Below are 13,609 nucleotides of genomic sequence, written 5' to 3'. Positions count from 1 at the left end.
TATTACGTGGCGCGAAAATGGATTTTCATTTGATGCAAAACAAAATTCTAGTTTTATTTTAAAAGATTTTTCCATAATATTTGCTAAATTTGAAGTAAACGCGCCACAAAAGAGTTTTAAAATGCAAACTGTATCAAAGTTACTCTTTTGTGGCGCATTTACTTCAAATTTAGCAAATATTATGGAAAAATCTTTTAAAATAAAACTAGAATTTTGTTTTGCATCAAATGAAAATCCATTTTCGCGCCACGTAATATTCATATCAGGTCTTTTGTAGCTGGAATATTTTATGCGCCACTCATTTTTACGGCGTTTAGCGGTTTTTTATTCTTGTACATACATACATACATATCCACAAACATTTTCCATTTTTTAAATAAAAATTGAGTCATATTTCTGAGCTCGATAACTTTTGAATGGTATAACCGATTTTCAAAATTAAACATGCGTTGGAAAGGTAATTATCTGTGCTATCAGAAGCCGCAAAGGTCGGGCTTAAATTTTTGAAATTTTTGGGAGTTTTGGGGACGAGAACGAAAAACAGGCTTTAAATGGGAAGGGCCGTAAAATCCATACCCTTGGACCAAAATTGATGGTTGACATATGAATAGACGAGTCTTTTCCTAAACTTTAAGATGGGATTTGGCCCAATTTTCAATTCAGTCAGGTTTAGAAAATCGAAAATTTCGTGTATATATAGTGTCGCATGTAGGGGTGTTGTGCGCCATTGGTGAGAACTGCCGTTCTCTGTGGATACATTTTTGCGCAATTTAGGTACAGTTACGATTATTGAATAGTTTACAGGCTTACGTATCTAGGAGCCAATTTTTTAAATTTGTACCTCGTTTAACACCACCTTTTACGTCAAAGTAACGTTAACGGTGGTGTATCTACAATAGGTTGATTAAAATTAAAAAATCAAAATAATATAAACATATTTTACAAAATTTAACGAAACGGATAGTATAGAAAGAAGTTTTTTTGAATAAAATGGAATATGGTTTTAATAAGTAACGAACATACAGAAGTATTGTCTTAAAATATCCATTTTATTTTAAATCTATTTTATATTAAATAATGATAAACAGTGTTCAATAAATATACAATTATTTGTGTAATTCTTCTACGTGCAGTACAAATACTGCCCGGAAAATCTGTCTCTTCGTTAGCTTTTTGAGCTCTGGCAAAAGGAGATTTTCTCAAATATAACTCATCCTGTTGATCTGAGGAGTGATAATTATCCCATCTCTCTTTGATTTTCCGTATGCACATTATGGCTCACGTACAAATCTGCAGCAACTTTCCCCAATGAACAACATTCTTCGAGTTTGGCAATTGTTCTTGCTTTTTGCATATCATTCAAATGCATTTTAACCATTTTAAAAGAGTTTGATATCGTTTTATTTAGTTTTTTACTTTATCGTACTATATACGTAGTATAGTATTGTAGCAAAACAATGAGTCACCAGCCGCAAGGCGTAAGCCGAGAAAAGTCTAGAGCGAAGCACGCTATACGTGGAACCGATGCGCGGTTGTTGGAAGGTCACACGATAGTCGGAGAGCTGGCTTAGCCCGGAATGATCGAGAATAACGACTAGGATATATAAGGCATAATTTTTGTGAATAGAGTTAGTCTTAAGCTAAAGTTTGTAAAGTAAACTTGTATAAATAAAAAATAAAGTCGTATATAAATTACGAACCGCTAGTTTTATTGTAATTAGAAGTAATTACAGTAAATAACCGCTACAGTGGTGTTAACGGTGTGGAGTGTAAATAAATGAAAAGTGAAAAAAAGACTTTTGGACTTTATTCGTCGGGAATAGTTAAAGTGCGTTGATTGTTCGGTATTCGGAAAGACTGTTAAAAGACATTTTGGAAAGTACGTGTGTGCCGACCAAAGATGTTGCTACAAGAACTTACAGTAAAACAGCTCCGTGAACAGCTAGAGGAACGGGATCTGGACAGCAGTGGGCTCAAGATAGTCCTACAAGCACGACTCGAGGATGTCCTCACGAAGAACGGAGAAGACCCAAAGACGTTCCACTTCCAGTCAGCAGAACAAGCAATCTTATCGAAATTAAAAACTGTTTCTGAAACGATCGATGAAACTTCTAGAAAGAACAACGAAAAACTTGAAGAAGTTAGTAGACAGAACAACGAGAAACTTGAGGAAGTTAGTAGACAGAACAACGAGAAACTTGAGGAAGTTAGTAGACAGAACAACGAGAAATTTGAAAGTGTTTCTCAAAAGATCGATGAAACTTCTAGAAAAAGCGACGAGAAATTTGAAAGTGTTTCTCAAGTAATTAAAGACGTTTGTAGACAGAATGACGAGAAATTTGAAGAAGTTTCTAGAACATTCGATAAGATGCAGAAAAGTGTAGAGACCGTAGAAGAAAAGATCAAACAACTAGAGAGCATGATAACCGATACAAAAGTACAACCATCAGTTAATGCAGCAGCGTTAGATCCTGTAGTGAAAGATGAACTACCGAGAGTCGAAACGTCGCATAATATGAGATTCAAATTACCACCATTCGATGGAAAGTCCTCTTGGTCCATATATCTTAGACAATTTGAAGCTATTGCGACCGCCAATCATTGGACCGAACAGGAAAAGGCTGTTTCCTTGACTGCTGCTTTGCGAGGTGATGCTGCAGATATACTAAGGTCAATTCCTAAGGGTCAAGAAAAATGTTACCAGACCTTGTTCACTCGTCTAGAAAAACGCTATGGAGATGCTCATCTACAACAAGTATACAAAGCACAACTGAGAAGTAGAAGTCAACGAGCAAGTGAGAATCTGCAAGAATTTGAAGCAGATGTGGCTCGTGTGGTGCGGTTGGCTTATCCAGAGGTGCCAGACAGCGTTTTAGAAGAAATTGCGGTAGATACCTTCGTCAATGGGCTGAAAGATAGTGAACTACAGAAAGCTTTACGACTAGCAAGACCGAAAGTTTTAGATGAAGCACTTGCTATTGCCTTGGAACACGAAGCAGCTAGCCAAGCTTCACGAAACAATCGAGTAATAACCGTGGAAAAAGGCGATAAGAGAATAGATGAACGTTTGGTGGAAATGGTACGGAGGGTGATTCGTGACACGATCCCGAAGAGACGCGTGAAGAGGGCTGGAAGAGTTGGTTCAAATACAGATGCTTCCTCAATACGGCTATGCGGTGAAAGTTGTAATCACCGGCTTAAAGTAGAGGAGCAGCTTTGCCCTGTGAGACGAACCACCGTCGTTAATGAGCAATGGCAGCCCGAACAGTTACAAGACGCCCAAGAAGATGACCCATGTATAAAAAGAGTATTGGATTGGATGCGGCAAGGTGAGAGACCTAGTTGGCAGAACATTAGTGCATGTAGTCCAGAAGTCAAGGCCTACTGGAGCCAATGGAATTGCCTGGTACTAAAAGATAATCTTCTGTACAGAACCTTTGAGAACGATGATGGTACAGAATCAAAGCTTCAGTTGATTGTACCTAAAAGTAAAGTGTCAGAAGTATTGCGTCAGTTGCATGACGGTACATCAGGTGGACACTTTGGTGTTACGAAGACTCTGCAAAAGGTTCGAGAACGGTTCTATTGGGTGAACTGTAAAGATGATGTAAGAAGATGGTGCCGGAAATGTGAACTGTGTGCATCCGGTAATGGTCCAGTTGGTAAAAAGAGAGCACCCATGAGACAGTACAATGTTGGAAGTCCTATGGAAAGAGTAGCAATCGACATTGCAGGTCCATTTCCAGAAACCGATGCTGGAAATAAATACATTCTGGTAGCCATGGACTATTTTACGAAATGGACCGAGGCCTATGCATTACCGAATCAAGAAGATGCTACCGTTGCAGAGGTACTTGTTAAAGAATTCTTCAGCCGATTTGGTGTTCCCTTGGAGATCCACTCCGACCAAGGGCGAAACTTTGAGTCAGCTCTTTTCCAAAACGTTTGTAAATTGATTGGTGCCAATAAGACCAGAACAACACCCCTGCATCCTCAATCAGATGGAATGGTCGAGAGGATGAACCGAACGATGGGTAAACACTTGTCCAAAGTTGTATCTGAACATCAGCGAGATTGGGATCAACACATTCATTTATTCCTGATGGCCTACCGCTCGGCCGTGAATGAAACTACAGGTCAAACACCAACCTGCCTGATGTTGGGTCGTGCGACCTAGAGTTTGGCTGCAGACCTTCCGAGGAATATGTTGCAGGCGAAGAATACGTAGACCGCCTGAAGTTACGAATGAACAACATTCATGAACTTGCCCGACAACACATCCAGATAGCCAGTGACAGAATGAAAGATCAATATGATTCTCGCTGCAAGAATGAAAGCTTCGAAGTAGGTGATCTTGTCTGGCTTTATAATCCACAACGTCGTCGAGGCCTGTGTCCTAAACTGCAAAGACAATGGGAAGGTCCGTATGAAGTTAAGAAGAAAATAAATGACGTAATATACAGAATTAAGAAGTTGCCAAACGGTAAACCAAAAGTTATTCACATAAATCGTCTTGCACCATATGCTGGCTCCAATGAAACAGAAGAAGCCCGAGTCCTCCAACAGGAAATGAAAGATGCCGCACAGCCAAGTTTTAAGGAATTTATGTCAAATTACGCAGAAAGAAAGAGTGCTAGATTCGGCGTGACCACAGAAGTTCAGCAAGATCTGTTTGGTGTTCCAGAAAACGTCTCTCTAGCCCACTGTGTTGCCCAAGATCTCGAGATGACTAAAGGAATCTCGTCCGTATTCAATAGAAAGTTCGGCCGCCTGGACGAGTTACGAAATCAGCAGCCTAAAATTGGAAGAGTACTGCGATTGGAAGATGGTCCTCGATCTTTGCTGTATATGGTGACCAGGAAGTCTTATACGGACACGCCAAGCTATGAGAACATATGGCGTGCTCTATGTAATTTGAAGAAAATCGTGTGTAATTATGACATCAAAGATTTGGCTTTACCAAAAATAGGCCATGCAGTAGAAAATCTGGATTGGAAGATTGTGAGAAGCATGCTTGAAGTGGTCTTCAGAGAAACTGGCGTACGAATTACTGTGTGTTGCATGAACCCGAAGATGTCGGATCCTTCAAAGACAGTAGACTGTTATTTCTTCTTGAAGGGTGTATGCAAAGCTGGAGAGTCGTGTAGATTCCGCCATCCTGGGCCTTCATCTAGAGTTGCTGATCGGGACGCTCAGATCTTAAGAGGGGAGCAATGTAGCAAAACAATGAGTCACCAGCCGCAAGGCGTAAGCCGAGAAAAGTCTAGAGCGAAGCACGCTATACGTGGAACCGATGCGCGGTTGTTGGAAGGTCACACGATAGTCGGAGAGCTGGCTTAGCCCGGAATGATCGAGAATAACGACTAGGATATATAAGGCATAATTTTTGTGAATAGAGTTAGTCTTAAGCTAAAGTTTGTAAAGTAAACTTGTATAAATAAAAAATAAAGTCGTATATAAATTACGAACCGCTAGTTTTATTGTAATTAGAAGTAATTACAGTAAATAACCGCTACAGTATAATAGATAAAGTTATATGATCGTGCAAAAAAATTTTTTTCAGATTTCACTTTTTTTCGACGTTTTGAGTCCCCCTGAGTCTAAAAAGCAAATAAAAAAAACATGTCGGAAGTATGTACGTACGTACGTACGTATGTCGCCACCGCCCAGCAAAAACTACTGGACCGATTTTGATGAAATTCGGTATGAGTAAGTTTAAGAGAATTTTGTCGAGAAACTAAGCTTTTAAAAAAAACCTCTCAAAGAGGGGCCGAGATAGGGGGGTTATTTTGGGCCCATTTTTGCAAATTTTGACCGAAATGAATGAAATTCAACTCAAAGTAAGCTCATCGATAGGTAAATAAAAATACGGAATTTGACATTTCCAAATTCAAAATGGCGGCCAAAATGGCCGACCGCCCACCCGACACATTTCCCTATCTATCTAAAAACTTGTTGAAGATAAGTTTAATTTGAAAAAGTCGTTGTATAGTCTAAAGATGGGGCTATAAGAAGGATGTTATCGTTTTTCAGAAAAAGTTACGGGTTGCCTATATTTAAGGGGTCACATTTTGACATAAATTTGAACTAGATTTTCTCAAAAATGGCTCCAAGGAATTTTTTTATTTTTTGATATATCTTTGATATCCTATCAGTAAATTGAATGACATTAGTCATATATCTTAACTCCCCATAGGAGGGGAGTTATGAACTTTTTATAAAAAAATATTCGAGTGCCCGTAACTTCCTTCTTAATAGAAACTAAAATTTGAAATTTTGCAAACATATATGGTACTTTATTATCTATTATCACAATAAATTTTACCAAAAATATGGCTTCCGGTTGAACCGGAAATGAATAAAAAATCTTAATTTTTTTAGATACGCCCTGTATATTTTAACATATTTTGAAAGAATGCAAAATTACCTTTCCAATGACATAAAATTCATTGCTGTAGCTCAAAAACTCGAAAAGTTACGGTAAATAGAAATTTTGCTATAATCTTATGTGTGTCCTCTCTCATGCGTTCATAGCAGAGCATTATTGTAGGGCAGTCAATGAGGGTATTTGGCTCCGAATTCCATCCTACTACATTGATGTACTTGATATTTTCACAGTAAGTAGGGAATAGCTCAAGAAACAAAATCTACCCTATATACTATGGCGCTTTTATCTTGGGGCGGTTCCCACTTCTTCAAGGGGGTGGAAAATTTGTTGGTCAAAATAAGCACGAAAGTGGCTAAAGAACCTATTTCTAAGCAAAAACTGGTCTATACTTTTTTTTTGGAACTCAATACTTTTTGAGTTATGCGTAGTTGAAAATTGGCCATTTTCATTGAAAAATGACACCTTTTCGGACGGATTTTTTGTGAATACCTTAAAAACTATGCATCTAACTAAAAACACTATATAAAACATTTTTTAGATTATAAATAAAGAGATTCGTTCCTTCGTAAATGTTCTATTTATAATACAAAAAGAGATATGGTAGGTGAAAATAGTTTGTTTTTTGGTGCATGCTCAAATTGGTGTATTCAACTTGAAATAACAGAGGAATGGTAGGTTTTAGGTGTATAATGCTACCAACACCTTTTGTAGTGTTTGAAAAGGCCTTTAAAACGAGCACCGTTAAATGTCGGTTACTTACAAACTAAGCGAGATATGGTGCAAAAAAATATATGACTAATGTACTTTAAGGAAAAATGAAAAGTATATACATTTAACTCCCCATCTACCATAATTTAAATGCATTGTTTTCCTTCTACAATACCTTTTAATATATATATAGTGTTATTTCTACTTTCAAAATGTTGAACGGGTTTAAAATGAATGGTTTTTGTAAAAAATGTGATCAAATTATAGAATGAATTTTTAAATTTTCTTAAAAATCTTCCTTTTTCTCCATGTAATTCGAAAATAAAAATATTTCACCCCTGAGAAGTGGTGGGAACTTCCCCCATGATAAAAGCGCCATAGACCCGTGTTGAGCTGGCCCCCCCCCCACTTGCAAAAATTAAAAAACAAATAGCCTTGATTTATGAGCTATTTATGAGCTCTCATATTCCGCAAACTAAAAATTTTGAGCTCGTTCCACTGAGCAGGAATTTAATACCCTAGTGGGGGGGGCTGAGTCAGCCCCCCCCACTACTTAAAAATAGGAATATTGAATCGGTTTTTGCGGCAGAATTACGAGCTATTTATGAGCTCTTGAAATTATATAGTTTCGATTTTTGAGCTCATCCCCTTCACCCCCAAACAACCCTTTAATTGATTTAACTTAAGAGAAAGATGCTGAGAAAACTTAAAATATATCATATTGCGGATATAATTCCTATAGCTTATATACTCTAAGAATAAACTATTAAATCAAGGGCATTTCGATTATTGAGCTGCAACCCCTTCGCAAGAAAACCACCCTATCTTCCCGGCTTAAGAGAAAGTTGTATTTAAAATGCGTTAAACTAATTATTTGGCGACTGCATATCATTTAATAATTTATAAGCTTCCAAATTACGCGCATTTAGATCAGTAAATTGCAATTTATTTTGTATAGTGCAGTCACTGAAGGTAAAAATCAACGATTACCTTCAAGTTCGGTGAACCTTCATCGATTTTCACGAAAATTGGTCAGTGGTTAGAGGATACGTCAAGAAACAAAGGTGACATGGTACCACCTTGCGCCTTTACCCTGAGGGTGGATACCGCCCCTTCTCGGGGGTGAAAATTATTTTATAAAAAATAACTGCACAAATCAATAAATGAACAAATTAAAAGCAAAATTTATTATATAAAGTTAATAAAATAAGTCAATACTTTTTAAGTTATTAAAGATCAAAGATTTTAATTATTTGTAAAAAAAATGCATGTTTTGAAGAGGTTTTTTGTAAATCACTGAAAAACTGTAAGTTTTTACAAAAAAGTTAATAGTAGTTTAATTCGCATAGCTTATATTCTAAGAATAAACTCTTAAATCACGCACCTTTCGATTACATAGCTACAACCCCTTCGCAAGAAAACGACCCCATTTTCCCGGCTTAAGAGAGAGTTGTTCTTAAAATAATTTAAATTAATTATTTGTCGACTATATATTGTTTAATAATTTATGAGCTCGCAAAATATACGCATCTCAATTATTGAATTGCCATTTTCTTTCTATAGTGCAGTCACTGAAGGTAAAAATCAACTATTACCTTCGATTTCGGTAAATCTCCATTTATTTTCACGAATTGACAATAACAACTTGGGGTTTTAGCCTGGGGTATATGTCACCCCTTCTCGGGAGTGAAAATTACTTTATTAAAAATAACCCCACAAATCGAGAGAGGGACAAATTGTAAGCAAAATTTGTTATATAATGTGATTAAAATAAATCAATACTTTTTGAGTTATTAAAGATCAAATATTTTAATTTTTGTAAAGAAAATGCATGCTTTAGAGCGATTTTTCATAAATGACTCAAAAACTGTAAGTTTTTACAAAAAAGTTGTCATCACTAAAATTGAAGCTAATAAAGAATATAATAAATTGCTTACTTGAAAAACCTTTAATGTTAATTTAAATTAAGTTATTGGTAATTAAATGTATATTTTTTTCCGCGACTGTTCAAATCTAAGGGTTCAAGCTTAAATAACGGGAAAAAGATGCATTTTATAACACTTAGGTACTAAATACTTGTCAAAGTACTTTGAAATACCCATCAAAAATAAGATCCAGAAAAAGTTGATAGTATCAAAATCCGCTCACCAATTTTCGTGAAAATGAATGGAGATTTACCGAAATCGAAGGTCATAGTTGATTTTTACCTTCAGTGACTGCACTATAGAAAGAAAATGGCAATTCAATAATTGAGATGCGTATATTTTGCGAGCTCATAAATTATTAAACAATATATAGTCGACAAATAATTAATTTAAATTATTTTAAGTACAACCCTCTCTTAAGCCGGGAATAAGGGATGGTTTTCTTGCGAAGGGGTTGTAGTTCAATAATCGAAAGGCTCGTGATTTTAGAGTTTATTCTTAGAATATAAGCTATACGAATTAAACTACTATTAACTTTTTTGTAAAAACTTACAGTTTTTCAGTGATTTACAAAAAACCTCTTCAAAACATGCATTTTTTTCACAAATAATTAAAATCTTTGATCTTTAATAACTTAAAAAGTATTGACTTATTTTATTAACTTTGTATAATAAATTTTGCTTTTAATTTGTTTTTTTATTGATTTGTGCAGTTATTTTTTATAAAATAATTTTCACCCCCGAGAAGGGGCGGTATCCACCCTCAGGGTAAAGGCGCAAGGTGGTACCATGTCACCTTTGTTTCTTGACGTATCCTCTAACCACTGACCAATTTTCGTGAAAATCGATGAAGGTTCACCGAAATTGAAGGTAATCGTTGATTTTTACCTTCAGTGACTGCACTATACAAAATAAATTGCAATTTACTGATCTAAATGCGCGTAATTTGGAAGCTTATAAATTATTAAATGATATGTAGTCGCCAAATAATTAGTTTAACGCATTTTAAGTACAACTTTCTCTTAAGCCGGGAAGATAGGGTGGTTTTCTTGCGAAGGGGTTGTAGCTCAATAATCGAAATGCCCTTGATTTAATAGTTTATTCCTAGAGTATATAAGCTATAGGAATTATATCCGCAATGCGATATATTTTAAGTTTTCTCAGCATCTTTCTCTTAAGTTAAATCAATTAAAGGGTTGTTTGGGGGTGAAGGGGATGAGCTCAAAAATCGAAACTATATAATTTCAAGAGCTCATAAATAGCTCGTAATTCTGCCGCAAAAACCGATTCAATATTCCTATTTTTAAGTAGTGGGGGGGCTGACTCAGCCCCCCCCCCCCACTAGGGTATTAAATTCCTGCTCAGTGGAACGAGCTCAAAATTTTTAGTTTGCGGAATATGAGAGCTCATAAATAGCTCATAAATCAGGGCTATTTGTTTTTTAATTTTTGCAAGTGGGGGGGGCCAGCTCAACACGGGTGCGCCATAGTATATAGGATAGACTTTGAATTAGGAGATTGGGCTACTCCCAAAATTTCATTAAAATCCATGCAGTAGGATAGAATTTGGAGATAATATCTTGTTCTTAATCTCGCGCATTGACTGGCGTAATCGAAATAGAATGAAATGCAAATATTGTAAACTATTAATTTCTCAGAAAAATGAACTAATTTGAAATGAAAGTATGACTATAATATTCTATTGATTTATGCAATAATCTACACATCTATTATAGTGTGTCCCCGAAATATGGCATCGAACATTTTCTCAAATGCAGGAATTAATGATGCGTAGAACCATAAAATACTTTTAAGTACAGTAGGTGTTTCTAAAATATCAAAATAACGAGTAACTTTGTTATTTTTATAGAATTCCAGTATCTAGTACCATAACGATAATAGATCGGTACGATAAAGTTCTCGGGCGGCCCTTCCGTCCAGCGTTTTTATATTACTTTTCAACACTAGCGGAGTTTTTGACAAGCATTGACTATTTGAAATTTTTTGACTTTGACATTTATCAAATCCTCACGACACTGCAATAATAATTGTAGAGTATTACAATATAAAAATTAAGCTGTAAACTATTCAGTGATCGTAACTGTTACATAATCATATACTTACTACAAAGTGAAATATTTATTCTTTGTAAAAGCAACTATGTATATATCGAGTTTAAAATTCTAAAAATATTGGTTTTGCGGATCTGAACGTGTTAAGGTTGTTCTGTATAGTGTGAGTCGTTATTTTAGTTTTAAAGTAAATATTTTTATTGTAAATTGACTAGTTTTTGGACATTAAACATAAAGGTGTAGTGTATTGAAACCTGATATTAACTTTTATCTGGGAGTTAATAATGCGTTAAGATATTTTTTAAAAAATCTTAACTAGATAGTGCGGCAGATTCGTGCAAAATTTTATAAGAATTGCACATTTAATGATACAAGCATATAATTTGGTCCATATATACTGCACATACAAAGGTTTAAGTTTAGATATGAGGCCATCTGAAATTTTGCCTTTTACAAAAATGGCGGTCATTCAAAATGGGCGACTATACATAATATGTGACTAATAGCACGATATCTTTTGAATTAAAATGCGATTTCAGCCAAATTTGGTACATTGGTTCTTTTTGTGACTTACAAGATCGATGTCGTGAACTGAAAGAATCGGTTTACCAGAAGTTGTGTTTTTCCTTGGTTTTTATGTAAAACTATTTTATATTATGTAAATAATTTATTTTCAATTTTTTCACCCTGTATATATTATTAATTTATCAAAATGGTAATACCACCATTGAAAAGAGCGTAAGAGTATGTTTCAGGAAATATTTTGAACTTTTTAGATATGTTAATTACCATTTAATAAATGCATAATGTATCTTAACATGTACACCTGGTTCCAAAAAAAACTGATACGACTCTTGACGCGTATTTTGTAGAAAATTGAGCAGTGTATTTTGAAGGATAAATACTTAATATTTACATACTGTCAATGTCACTGCCAAATCTTAAAATTTGTCAGATAGCTTATTATGTTCCACGGTTATTAGACTTTATTATTAATCTTTATTATTAATATTTTCTCCGCAACTGAGGATATCTTATCAACTGTATTGTTTTTAAACAATAGATGATAAAATAAAAATATTGACAGTTCAAAAATGTGAACATTATTGCATTGTGTGTGGCCTAAGTTTGGGCTGAAAACTAAAATATATTACATTTTTACAAAATTTTGGAATATGTTTAATTACGTAGACCAATTTTAACAGTTGTTTTCAATACAGATTTGAATCATCTACAAATAGTTTCTAATGTCTTTTGATGTCAAATAATTAGGGAAGCTGGAATTCAACAGTTTAGAATTTTACATTGAGTTAATGCAAAATTGTGACGCATGTCAAAATTCTCAATGTATTTTAATTGTATTCATTTTTTTTTCGAATCCTGAGAAAGCTAATAAATATTTTTGAAAAATTTAAACTCAGAATGAAAGACTACATTATTACCGAGGGCTGAAAGTCCCTGAAAACTTCTATAATATTTATTTTAATAAGTTACAGGGCTGAAAATAAAAAAAAGTGTGATATTTAATTTCAAATATTTCATTCAATAGAAACTGCTTGTTTATTCTAAGGGGCTTTCCGCCCTCGGTAATAATGTAATCTTTCATCCTGCGTTTAAATTTTTCTAAAACACTTATTAGTTTTTTCATGAATCAGTTGTTTGTTGTTTGTTTATTTTATTATTTGTCTGTCATAATAAATATAATGTCAGATCAATCAAATACACTGCTCAATATGATGAAATCTTACTAAGAGTCGTATCAGTTTTTTTAGGAACCGGCTGTACCTATGTGTGGCAGATTCGTGCAAATATTATAAGAAATATTGTGCATTTAATGACAGAAGCATATAAGTTGGACCACATATACTACACATACTAAAGTTCAAATTTAGATATGAGGCCATCTCAGATTTTGCCTTTTACAAAAATGGTGAGCATTCAAAGTGGCGGCTGTACATATGTGACTAACAGCATGATAACTTTTGAACGAGAAGTTCGATTTCAGCCAAATTTGGCATCATGGTTATTTTTTTTATGAATAAAATTGAGGTCTTGAACCGGAAGAATCGGTTCACCAGAAGTTGTGTTTTTACTGCTTTTATGTAAAAATATGTTGTTTTTTTTTTCAATTCTTTCACCCTGTATATATTAATTCTCCAAAAGAGTAATAAGGCCATTGAAAAGAGTGTAAAAATATTTTTTAGGAAAGATTTTAAAGTTTTTTTTTGTATTAATTATTATTTAATAAACGCATAACGTATCTTCACGTTTACCTATGTGCGCCAGATTCATTTTGAATGCCCGCTATTTTTGTAAAAGACAAAATCTGAGATGGCCTCTTATCTAAATTTGAATCTTTGTATGTGTAGTGTGTGTGGTCCAAATTATATGCTTTTACCATTAAATGCACAATATTTCTTATATTATTTGCACGAATCTGACGCACATAGGTTCATAGGTACATGTGAAGATACATTATGCATTTATTAATTGGTAATTAGCATAACTAAAGAGTTCA

The sequence above is a fragment of the Diabrotica virgifera genome, chromosome 7 (genome assembly GCF_917563875.1).
Source record: "Diabrotica virgifera virgifera chromosome 7, PGI_DIABVI_V3a".
In the NCBI taxonomy this organism is placed as follows: Eukaryota; Metazoa; Arthropoda; class Insecta; order Coleoptera; family Chrysomelidae; genus Diabrotica; species Diabrotica virgifera.
Note: the sequence above shows the minus strand (reverse complement) of the source record.